The sequence below is a fragment of the Gorilla gorilla genome, chromosome 1, assembly GCF_029281585.2.
Source record: "Gorilla gorilla gorilla isolate KB3781 chromosome 1, NHGRI_mGorGor1-v2.1_pri, whole genome shotgun sequence".
NCBI classification, from domain to species: domain Eukaryota; kingdom Metazoa; phylum Chordata; class Mammalia; order Primates; family Hominidae; genus Gorilla; species Gorilla gorilla.
In genome coordinates, this window is record NC_073224.2 from 208494992 (window position 1) to 208508017 (window position 13026).

The following is a 13026-nucleotide window of genomic DNA, read 5'->3' on the forward strand; positions in this document are numbered from 1 at the left end:
CTCAATGTTGTACCTTCATCCCAAACAATATCGCTCCTGATGGAAGTATAACAAAGGCATTGTAAGGTCTAATTGCTCTATCTAACGAGTTAGCCAAAAACTCAGGAGTAAATGACCACTTCACGAGATGGCTAGAAAAATGATTTGGTAAATGGAAAGGAATCACAGCCTCAATTCTTACTTCTCTTGCAGCCATAATAGGTATAGTCATTCTTTTCAGGTGTTGTGTCATACCATGCATCCATAGGCTGGTGCAGAGGCTCATAAAGGCAGCACTTACTAAAACCTCCCTTAATTCTCCTCCACCTTATTCAGAGAAGCTTTTTCTTTTAGAGAATCAAGCAGAACAACTAAGCCAAGACATGTTAAAGAAGTTTGAAGAGAAACAACTGTAAAATTTCAAGATGGGGGATTGTTAAAGATAGTGAATTCCAAGTTTCTTTTCAAAGAATCAGTATGTCAGTATGTTTAGCTCTCTTATTCTTTATTCTCCATTTTTAAGTCTAACTTCCTGGTTCACTTGCCCCCCCCTTGCCTCTAGTTTCAGTAAACAACTTTCCTGCCAGTTCTAATCAGTAGTTCACATCTGTTCCCCTGGTCACCTGCTTTGACCCGAGTCACCCCTGGCCACCTGCTCCATCTTGAGTCGCCCCTGTCACCTGCTCTGGCCTGAATCATCCTGAGTCACCTGTTCTATAACTGCCCTTCCTGCCAAACTACTCACCCTGCCACTCTGGCTCATACCCCTGCTCTCTTTAAAATACCCCATCAGAATTAGCTTAGACTGTGTGGTCCAATCCTAGCCAATAGGGGAATGACACAACAGCAGGGGCTACCTGCATCAGGAATAAGAACCACTTCCCTTCCCTTGTTCAGGCATGCTTTCGCCATTACTCCATCCGCAAGTCACACCCTTCTATAGAAGTAAAAATTGCCTTGCTGAGAAAATTAAATTTATGTTCAAGTGCATTTCTTTGCAGCATCGAGGAACAAGCATTTGTTACTAACACCCTGAACGACAAATAACAAGCAACAGGATTGAAATGGTAATAAAAAGTTACCTACAAAAAAAAGTCCAGGATCAGACAGACTCACAGATGAATTCTACCAGACTTTCAAAGAAGAATTGGTACCAATCCTATTGACACTATTCCACAAGATAGAGAAAGAGGAAATCCTACCCAAATCATTCTATGAAGCCAGTATCACCCTAATACTAAAACCAGGGAAGCACATAACCAGAAAAGAAAACTATAGACCAATATCCCTGATGAACATAGATGCATAAATCCTTAACAAAATACTAGCTAACTGAATCCAACAACATATGAAAAAGATAATCCACCATGATCAAGTAGGTTTCATACCAGGGATGCAGGGATGGTTTAAAATATGCAAGTCAATAAATGTGATACACCACATAAACAGAATTTAAAACAAAAATCACATGATCATCTCAATAAATGCAGAAAAAGCATTTGACAAAATTCAATATCACTTTATGATTAAAACCCTCAGCAAAATCAGCGTACAAGAGCCATACCTCAATGTAATAAAAGCCATCTAGGACAAACCCACAGCCAACATAATACTGAATGGGGAAAAGTTTAAAGCATTCCCTATGAGAGCTGGAACAAGACAAAGATGCCCACTCTCACCACTTTTATATTTAACATAGTACTGGAAGTGCTAACCAGAGCAATCAGACAAGAGAAAGAAATAAAGGGCATCCAAATTGGTAAAGAGGAAGTCAAACTGTCCCTGTTTCCTGATGATATGATTATATACCTAGAAAACCCTAAAGACTCCTCCAAAAAGCTAGATAAATGAGTTCAGCAGTTTCAGGTTACAAAATTAATGTACACAAATCAGTAGCTCTCCTATACCTCAACAGTGACTAAGCTGAGAATCAAATCAATAACTCAACCCCTTTTACAACAGCTGAAAAAAAAAACTCAGGAATATACCTAACCAAGGAGGTGAAAGACCTCTACAAGGAAAACTACAAAACACTACTGGAAGAAATCATAGATGACACAAACAAATGGAAACACATTCCATGTTCATGGATGGGTAGAATCAATATTGTGAAAATGACCATACTGCCAAAAACAATCTACAAATTCAATGCAATTTCCAGCAAAATACCACCATCATTTTATTTTATTTTTTTGTTTTTATTTTATTTTTTTTTTTTTGAGACGGAGTCTCACTCTGTCACCCAGGCTGGAGTGCAGTGGTGCAATCTCGGCTCACTGCAAGCTCCGCCTCCTGGGTTCACGCCATTCTCCTGCCTCAGCCTCCCAAGTAGCTGGGACTACAGGCGCCTGCCACCACGCCCGGCTAATTTTTTTTTATTTTTAGTAGGGACAGGGTTTCACTGTGTTAGCCAGGATGGTCTCAATCTCCTGACCTTGTGATCTGCCTGCCTCAGCCTCCCAAAGTGCTGGGATTACAGGCGTGAGCCACCACACCCAGCCCATCATTCTTCACAGAACTAGATAAAATAATTTTAAAATTCATATGGAACCAAAATTCATTTATAGCCAAAGCAAGACTAAGCAAAAAGAACAAATCTGGAGGCATCACATTACCAGATTTTAAACTATTCTATGAGGTCATAGTCACTGAAACAACATGGCAATGGTATAAAAATAGGCACTTAGACAATAGAACAGAATAGAGAACCCAGAAATAAACCCAAATACTTACAACCAATTGATCTTCAACAAAAGCAAAAAGTGAGGAAAGGACCCTCTATTCAACAAATGATGCTGGGATAATTGGCAAGCCACAGGTAGGAGAAAGAAACTGGATCCTTATCTCTCACCTTATACAAAAATCAACGCAAGATAGATCAAGGAGTTAAATCTAAAACCTGAAATTATGAATATTCTAGAAGATAACATCAGAAAAAAACTTTGTAGACATTGGCTTAGGCAAGGATTTAATGACCAAGAACCCAAAAGCAAATGCTATAAAAACAATGATAAATAGGTTGGACTTAATTAAATGAAAGAGCTTTAGAACAGCAAGAGGAACAGTCAACAGAGTTAACAGACAACCCACAGAGTGAGAGAAAATCTTTACAATCTATACATCTGACAAAGGACTAATACCCAGAATCTACAACAAACTCAAACAAATTAGCAAGAAAAAACAAACAATCCCATCAAAAAGTGGGCTAAGGACATGAATAGACAATTCTCAAAAGAAGATATGCAAATGGCCAACAAACATATGAAAAAATGTTCAACAACACTAATGATCAGGGAAATGCAAATCAAAACCACAATGCAATACCACCTTACTTCTGCAAGAATGGCCATAATAAAAAAATAACAGATGTTGGTGTGGATGCAGTGAAAAGTAAACACTTCTACATTGCTGATGGTAATGGAAACTAGTACAACCACTATAGAAAACAGTGTGGAGATTTCTTAAAGAACTAAAAGTAGAACTACCATTTGATCCAGCAATCCCACAACTGGGTATCTACCCAGAGGAAAAGAAATCATTCTATGAAACAGATAACTTGCACACGTATGTTTATAGCAGCACAGTTGCAAAAATGTGGAACCTACCCAAATGCCCACCAATCAATGAGTGGATAAAGAAACTGTGGTATATATATATGATGGAATACTACTCAGCCATTTAGGAATGAATTAATGGCATTCACAGCAACCTGGATGGGATTGGAGACTATTATTCTAAGTGAAGTAACTCAGGAATGGAAAACCAAACATCGTGTGTTCTCACTCATAAATGGGAGCTAAGCTATGAGGATGCAAAGGCAGAAGAATGACACAAGGACTTTGGGGACTCAGTGGGAAAGTGTAGGAAGTGGGTGAGGGATAAAAGACTACAAATTAAATTCAGTGTATACTGCTCAGGTTATGTATGGGTGCACCAAAATCTCACAAATCACCGCGAAAGAACTTGCTCATGTAACCAAATACTACCTGCTCCCCAAAAACCTATGGAAACGAAAAACTAAAAGAAAAAAAAAAGAAATACTTGTCAAAAAAATGAATGAGTGAATGAATGAACATGTATAATAGACACAGTAACTCTCCTGGGTAGCTTCCTCTGTAAGGAGGAACTGAAGCCTGATAAAACACTGGCATTTTGTAATAATGAATATTCTTTAAAGCCTCAGTTCCCTTGCCTATAAAAGAGAAAATTGTATAGTACCTACTTAACAGAATTATGTAAGGATTTAATGAGACATGTCACATAAAGAGCTTATCACAGTGTCTGAAACTTAGAAGTCACTCAACTAGTGGTAGTGATTATTATGAAGAATCATATGTGGTATGTGGTGTTTGTTATAAGTCTATAGGTTTAGTCATAAAGTCCTGCATTTGAAATTAAGAAGAGGAAAAACAAAGCCAACATCAGAGATGTCAGAACAGGGAGATGACAAGAAATCAGGCTCTTAGTGACACTGTCAAACAGCTTAATCAAGTCTCATCTGATGCCAGACCTACCTCTGACCTTCTTAGTCACACGAATCAATAAATTTTCTTTATTTTTTAAAGCAGTTTGAATTGGGCTTTCTGTTGGCTATACTTCAAAGCATCCTAAGTGATACACAAGGACATGAGCCAAAACACGTGTTTAATCAATCCATACAACAAACATTTAATCAGCACCTACACTATACCAAGTCATTAGACAGACTCAAAGGTTAATAGAGGCCAGATGCAGTAGCTCGTGCCTGTAATCCCAGCACTTTGGGAGGCCAAGGTGGGTAGATCACTTGAGATCAAGAGTTAGAGACCAGCCTGGCCAACATGAAAATACAAAAATTGCCAGGCGCTGTGGTGCACGCCTGTAGTCCCAGCTACTCAGGAGGCTGAGGCAGGAGAATTGCTTGAACCTGGGAAGTTGAGGTTGCAGTGAGCCAAGATGCCAAGATCATGCCACTGCACTTCAGCCTGGTGACACAGCGAGACTCTGTCTTAAAAAAAAAAAAAAAAAAAGAAGGTTAATAGAACTCTGCCCTCCTGGAACCCACTCCATCCAGTAAGAAAGACAGAAAAGAACATAATATCACCATACTTTGTGTGGTGTGATGTGATGTGACGGATACATTGGGTCAGCACCTCCTTCTAGCATGCTATGCCAGGGTCCCTGGCAGCCAGGATTCTGACAATTAAGACTCAGCCAATCAGATTCAGTCACAAAAGATGTAGAAAATGGAAGGAAGGTGAAGGCCATCTTCCTGTTGCTTTTGCCATTTCTGCTTACAACACAGTTGTGAAGACATCTGGTTTTTCTGTTGTACAGTTGGTAAAGATGTGGTTTTCCTAGCTTAGTGGACATCAGGAATAAGACATGAACACGCATTTATTCTGCTGCCAAGGACTGTGGCAGGCATGGTGTGATGGTGTGGCACATCAGTAGCAGCCTCCTGATAATGGCGGCTCCCTGGTGGTAGCTGTGATGCATTCTGGAGCCGGTGGCTTTCTGATTACAGCAGTTTTCTTGATGACCTAGTCCTGGGAGTTATTCCTGAAACTTCAACTCAAAGTCTGTTTCTTCAGCCTTTGGTGAAGTCTTTATTTTTTTAAACCAGTTTGAATAGGACTTTCTGTTGGCTATAGTTCAAAGCATCCTAAATGATACACAAAGCCATGAGCCAAAACACATGTTTAATTATTTAACACCCTAATAAACTCCTTTCTACCTAAACCAGCTAATGTGGATCATGTTGTATGACACCACCATTTAACCTTCCAAAGCCACACCATTGGATAAACGGTTGACATTCCCTTTCACCAGCTTACCTCCACTCATTTCCAATCCATCACCAAGCCCTGTTGATTTCACCTCCATCCTCTTCCTCCACCACCACTACCCTCATCCAGGCCACCATCATCTCCTCTTGGATTGCCAATATTCTTCTACACATTCCCCTGGATCCACTCCGCCACCAATCCATCGTCCACAATGCATCCAGAGTGAGCATTTCTGAAGGAAAATCTGAGGCTCATTTAAAATCCTCCAATAACCAGAACAGAGAGCCCAGACACAGTAATACATATACAACTACCTGATTGATGACAGTTCTCCTGTGGGAGGGAAGGGATTGTCTTTTCCATAAGTAGCGCTGGGTCGATATGGAAAAATATGAACTTTGATTTCTACTTCACACTATAACAAGAAGTAATGAGATACATCATAATCATATCCCTAAATGTAAAAACAAAACAATAAAGATTCCAGAAGAAAAAATAAAATAATATCCGACCTCGGAGGGAGGCAAAATTTTCTTAATAAGGGCAAAATAAGCATCAGAAAAGAAAAGATTTAGGCCAGGTGCAGTGGCTCACGCCTGTAATCCCAGCGCTTTGGGAGGCTGAGGTGGGCAGATCACCTGCGGTTAGGAGTTCAAGATCAGTCTGGCCAACATGGTGAAACCCCGACTCTAGTAAAAATATAAAATTTAGCTGGGTGTGGTGGCACGTGCCTGTAATCTCAGCTACTCCGGAGGCTGAGGCAAGAGAATTGCTTGAACCTGGGAGGCGGAGGTTTCAGTGAGCCAAGATCGTGCCATTGCACTCCAGCCTGGGCAACAAGAGCGAAACTCCATCTCAAAAATAATAATAATAATAATAATAATAATAATAATAATAATAATAATAAATAATTTTAAAAACTAAAGAAAATATTAAAAATTAGACTTCTTTGAAATTAAGAATCACTGTTCATCAGAAGACAACATTAAGAGGGTGAAAAGATAAGACAGAGACTATGAGAAGATATTTGCAAAATATATATTCACCAAGGACTCACTTCCCATGTATCTGCTACAAATCAGCAGGGGAAAAACCTCCCAATTTAAAAATGGGCTAAAGAGTTAAATAGGCACTTTACACACAGCAAAAAAGGATATTCAGTAGTCCAACAAGCATATGAAACAGTGTCCAACGTCAGTGGTCATGAAGGAGATGCAGATTAAAATCACAAGATACTTCTATACCCCTGCTTTGGACCTCAGCTCACCCCTAACGGAAGTGCGTGACATTGGCTGTCTTTCTATCACGGCCCTTGACACATTTACAATGTACACATGTTTGTGTGGCGACTGGATTTACGTCCACCTCCTCCACCAGATCTCAGCCCCCTAATGGCAAGCGTGACATCTGCTGCTGATCCTTGTGTAAACAAGGCCTGCTATAGAATAGGTGTGTGACCCACAGCTAGTGGATGAATGAATGAAGGAAGGAATGAAGGAATGAAAAAGGCACTATCATTGCCATTTTACAGGTCAGGAAACTGAGTCTCCTTTGTTTGAGAAATTTGTCCAAAGTCCCATTACTCGCCCGTGGTTACTAATGCACTTCAGGGTTCAGATCCTACTAGGGAGTAGATAAGTTGTCCTGCCTTGGTTACTGAAAGTTCTAAAGACTCTCAGTGGGGGAGGCATCTTATTCAGATGTTCCTAGGTGATCTGAACAGAAAAGCCTTGTAAGTATAGTAAGATGAGGGCGTGGCTCAGGCTGATCTGTCCTAGGCACAAGCCAAGTTAAGATTTTGTCATTGTGGTCCAATTCAGGAAGAGACCTGCCTAGTGGACATTCTGGTTTTCTGCTCAGGGGAGAGTCAGGGTGAAGGAGGTCACAGTGTCCTCCCTTGCACCTCTCTGAGCAGCCAGTGGCATGGTGTAGCCTGATTTCCATGTGAGATATCCACACATTCACAAACACAATTTTAGATACCACTCCTGGGTGTATACCCAAGAGATATGAAAACAGATGTTCAAATAAAAACCTGTGCATGCATGTGTACAGCAGCATTTTTCATAACAGTTAAAAAGTGAAACAACCCAATAATTTATCAAAGGATGATGACTGGACAAACAAAATGTGGATATTCATACAGTGGAATATTATGCAGCCATAGAAAGGAATGAAGTAGGCTGGGCGCGGTGGCTCATGGCTGTAATCTCAGCCCTTTGGGAGGCTGAGGTGGGCGGATCACGAGGTCAGGAGATCGAGGCCATCCTGGCTAACACGGTGAAACCCCGTCTCTACTGAAAATACAAAAAAAAAAAAAAATTAGCCGGGTGCAGTGGCGGGCGCCTGTAGTCCCAGCTACTCCGGAGGCTGAGGCGGGAGAATGGCGTGAACCCGGGAGGCAGAGCTTGCAGTGAGCTGAGATCGCGCCACGGCTCTCCAGCCTGGGCAACAGAGCAAGACTCTGTCTCAAAAAAAAATTTAAAAAAAAAGAAAGAAATGAAGTAGTGCAATATGGATGAACCTTAAAAACATTATACTAAGTGAAAGAAGCCAGACACAAAAAAGGTCACAGAGTGTATGATTCCATTCATATAAAATATCTAGAATAGGCAAACCCACAGAAACAGGAAGCAGATTAGTGGTTGCAAAGGCTGAGGGGAGCGGGAATGGGGAGTGATTGCTTCATTGATATGAGGTTTTCTTCTGGGGTGAGGAGAATGTTTTGGAACTGGATAGAGGCGATGGTTGCTTAACATTGTGAATGTACTCAATACTACTGAATTGTATCTTCAAAATGGTAAATTTTGTTATGTGAGGGGAACCCTGGCTCTAACTCAGAACCCCCTGCAGCATGGGGCAAAGGCACAGAAAAGTGGGGTGAATGGATATTGAATGTCAGTCCATCGAATGCATTGCTGTGTGCAAGTATGCTCATGTCCATGTGTGTACACATGCTATGTGCACGTGTGTGCATATGTGCATGCATGCATGTGTGTGTGAATCTGTGTGTGTGTGTGTGTGGTGGGAGGGCACTTGGGCCAGTAGTAGGCCATTGAGACCAGAGGGAAAGAGGCATTCTCAAAGAGACCACCACAGACTCTTCTTCTGTGAGGACATGGACCAGAGCTCCTAAGGGCCATTGGGCCAAGACAGGAAACAGACATTAGCTGTCAAATTGCCTAAAACTACCGCTTCTTTTACTAATGAGAAAAGCCAGGCCAGAAGAGTTCTACCCCTTGCCCAGGGCCACACTGCAAGTCAGTGGCACTGACTTAAACCCCAGCCAGCTCTCTAGGATTAAGGTCCATGTTTTCCACTTGAGGTGTGACTAGGGTCCTAGGTTTTACCCGGCATGGGGCCGGGGGGGGGGGGGGGGGTCCTCCCACTTTGGGCACCCAGCCCTGAGGACACCCAACAGTGCCAGGCCTCCACCGCCCTCTGGCTGCTCAGCAGATCCTGGATCCTGGTGGTTCGGGGGCATGTTCCAATGTACTTCAACAACAGCAAACATTTACAGATGTCTGCTCTCTGCCAGTCCCCAGGGAGTGGAAGGTGACAGAATGCATCAGTTATGATTCCTCCCCAAACTTGTGCAATCCCTAGGCTTGTGGGGGCATTAGGTAAACAATCTCATCAGAGTCAGGAGGCCAACAAGGAGGCAAAGGCCCCTGAGAGGGCATCTCGACTGCTATCAAAGAGGAAACTGAGTCTCAGAATATCCCTGACCTGGCTGAGGCCACCCAACCCAGATGCAGCTGAGCCTAGAATTTGAACCTGATAACCTACAGGTCACATTTGGCAGGCTTCCAACCAGGGGAAGGTCTTGTGATTCACGGCAATATCCTGTCCCTGAATAAAGAATCTTATCACAAGTCCCTCAAATCTTACGTGACTTCCTCCAACTGTTGACGTGCTGATTAATATGTAACCTACTGACATGGAAAAGGACAATGATTTGTGTCTGAATCATGAAGTTTACCGGCTTACATGTAGAGCATTTTCGTCCATGTGATATAATCTGTTGTCAATCATTGTAACCTCTGTATCGTGCCCTCCAATGAGAAAGGGCAAATCTGAAATGAGGAACCCCCTGCCCCTTTTCCTAAACTTTCTTATAAAAGCAATCCCACTCGTTACAGACTTGGAAAGATGCCTAATTGTGTTGGTGTGTCTTCCAGGTCAATCTTCACATTTGGTTTCTGACGAACTTTTACCAAATTACTTCTGCCTCAACAGCCTTAATTTCAGTCAACAAACCCAACATATTTGAGTCCAAACCCATGCTTTTAGAATATAGAAGGTAGCAGAGCAGAGAGTGTGGACTTAGGTGTCACCTAGACTTGTGTCCAAATCCTAGGCTCAGCACCTTATTGGCTGTGTGCCTTGGGTGACACTTCTCCTTGCCTTAGTTTTCTCATACATGAAATAGAACCATGAATATGTCTACTTCAGGGAGTGGGTGGGAGAGTTAGTTGAGATAACACATGAAAGTGGTTGAGCCACTGTCTGGCACATAACAAGTGCTCAGTAAGTATGAACTGTTTACCTTATGCCCTCAACCCGCCAGCCCCAGACTTTTCAGACTGTAAGAGAGGGTAGAGGCCAGGTGGCTCCTCCAGGATCTTCCAAGGGGCACAAGTCAGGTCCCTCTTCCAGGCTGACCTTGTGTACAGGAAAGACTTTAAGCTTGCTAAAAAGAGTTCTGGCCTTTGTCCTTGGTAAGTAATCTCTGTTTGTCTGGGGATCTTGGGCTAGCCAGATAGCAACATTTTGATGTAGAGTGGGAAGACCAACCACATGATTTAGGGTAGGAGCTCTGGGTCACACTCTCTCGGTTGACTTGGAGACTGAAATCAACCACATGGGCAATCAGTCAATGATGCCTGCATAATGGAGGCCCAATAAAAACTCTGAACTCCAGAGCTCAGGAGAGCCTCCATGGTTGACAATACTCCATGCACATCATCATACATGGATGCTGGGAAGTAACGCATCCTGGCTTCAGGGAGAGAGGACAGTGGGAACTCTGCATCTGATACTTCCCTAGACTCTGTTCTGTGCACATCTTCCCTTAACTGATCTTAATCTTTATCCTTTCCCTGTAATAAACCATAACTCTCAGCCCAATAGCTTTCAGTGGATTCTGTGAGTCCCTCTAGTGAATAATAAAACTTAAGGATGGTTTTGGAAATTCCTGGACTTGCAATTGGTGTCAGAAGTGAAGGTGGGCCTGGCCAACGTGGTGAAACCCCATCTCTATTAAAGATACTAAAAATTAGCGTAAAATTAGCCAGGTGTGGTGGTGGGTGCCTGTAATCCCAGCTACTCGGGAGGCTGAGGCAGGAGAATCACTTGGAAACAGAAGGCGGAGGTTGCAGTGAGCCGAGATCGCACCACTGCACTCCAGCCTGGGCAACAGGGTAAGACTCTGTCTCAAAAAAAAAAAAAGAAGATGAGAGGGTGGTTGGCTGGGCATGGTGGCTTATGCCCATAATCCTAACATTTTGGGAGGCCGAGGTGGGTGGATTGCTTGAGCCCAGGAGTTGGGGACCAGCCTGGGCAACATGGCAGAACTTCATCTCTAGCTAAAAAAAAAAAAAAAACGGAAGAGAAGAAGAAGTGAGGGTGATCTTGTGGACTGTGTTCCCTCTCAGCTATATAGTTGGCCAAACGCTTACACCCTGGCATGTTAAACAAATGAGAAAGTGACCGGGTTGTCCAGAACAGCTCATGGTCAAAGAAAATGTATCCAAACCCTGCACGGAGTGCTTTAAGTGCTGTGTGTCTCTATGTCTCTCCAGCAAGTCTGTGGGGTAGGAGCTCATCATCCCTTTTACAGACAAGGAAGCTGGGGCTCAAAGAGGTGAGGTAAGGGGAGGAGCCGGATGTGAGCCCGGGCCTGCCTGACTCCACACTCAGGATCTGACCACCATATGGTACTGTCCTCTCCCAAGGGCCCTTCTACGCTCACAAGCTAAGATGTCACTAGTCTGGGACCTCTTGAGAAGTCAAATGGAGAAAGGCTGAGCCTTTTCAGAGCAGGGTGGTATCAGGCCTCTTTGGTGACCCCATGACAACATCTTCATCACTCTCAACAGCCTGATCACAGTACTTGGCCCTGCGTCAGGGCTTGCAAACACAAATGTCTTCACAGGCCAGACAGGTCCCTTAAAGGATGAAACACCAGGTGAACACTGAGGAGGAGCAGTGGGAAGTGGGGCAGATGGAGAAGGTGCTCCGTGGCCAGGTATCACAGTCTGTGTTGAGTTCTTGTTTGATTTTTTTTTTTCAGAAGCAGAGTCTGTTGTCCAGGCTGGAGTGCAGTGGCACAATCACAGCTCACTGCGGCCTTGAACTCCTGGGCTCAAGCGACCCTCCCACCTCAGCCTTTCAAGTAGCTGGGACTACAGGCACACGCCACCATGCCCAGCTAATTTTGGTATTTTTTGGTAGAGGTGGGGTTTTGCTATGTTGCCCAGGCTGGTCTCAAGCTCCTGGCCTCAAACAATCCTCCCACCTTGGCCTCCACAAGTGTTGGGATTACAGGCATGAGCCACTGCGCCCTGCCTGTTCTTGTTTTTTTATACACAGCGAGGGCCAAACCAGACATGCCTTTGGGGCCCAGCCTGTGACCTCTGAACCACATAACCCTGCCCTTCTCCCTTCTGCAGCTTCACCCCAAACCGCAGAGCTCCAGCCCCTACACTTTGCACCGGCGCTGTCCTCTCCCTGCAGAGCCTCTACAGGTGCTGTTCCCTGCCTGCACTCTCCCCAGGCTCTGTGCCCCTCTGGGCTCTCACCATTTCTGCAAGTCTCAGCTTCACAGTCATTTCTCAGAATTGTTCTCTGACCCTGCATACCTCAGTAAATAGAGCTCAGGCCTCTTGACCCAGCCCAGGGCTCCTCCTCTCCCAATTCCTTTATAAACTCACCACTCCTGCCCCCAGGCTTTCCCATGGCTGCTGCAGAATCAACTAATGTTCATTCAGATGGTCAGCCAGTCAATCAAGGAACCCGACGCTTGCTGAATACCTTCTCTTTATCAGGCTCTGTTCTAGGCACTGGGAAACTATAAACAACAAAGATAGATTCTCACCCTCATCGACCACATGAGGAGTCAGAGAATATAAATAGATACATAATTACACCCAGTAACAAAGGCCATGCAGACCTGGGCAACATAGTGAAACCTCATCTGTACTAAAAATAAAAATAAAAAAATTAGCCAGGCGTGGTGATGTGTGCCCGTAGTCCTAGCTACTCAGGAGACCAAGGC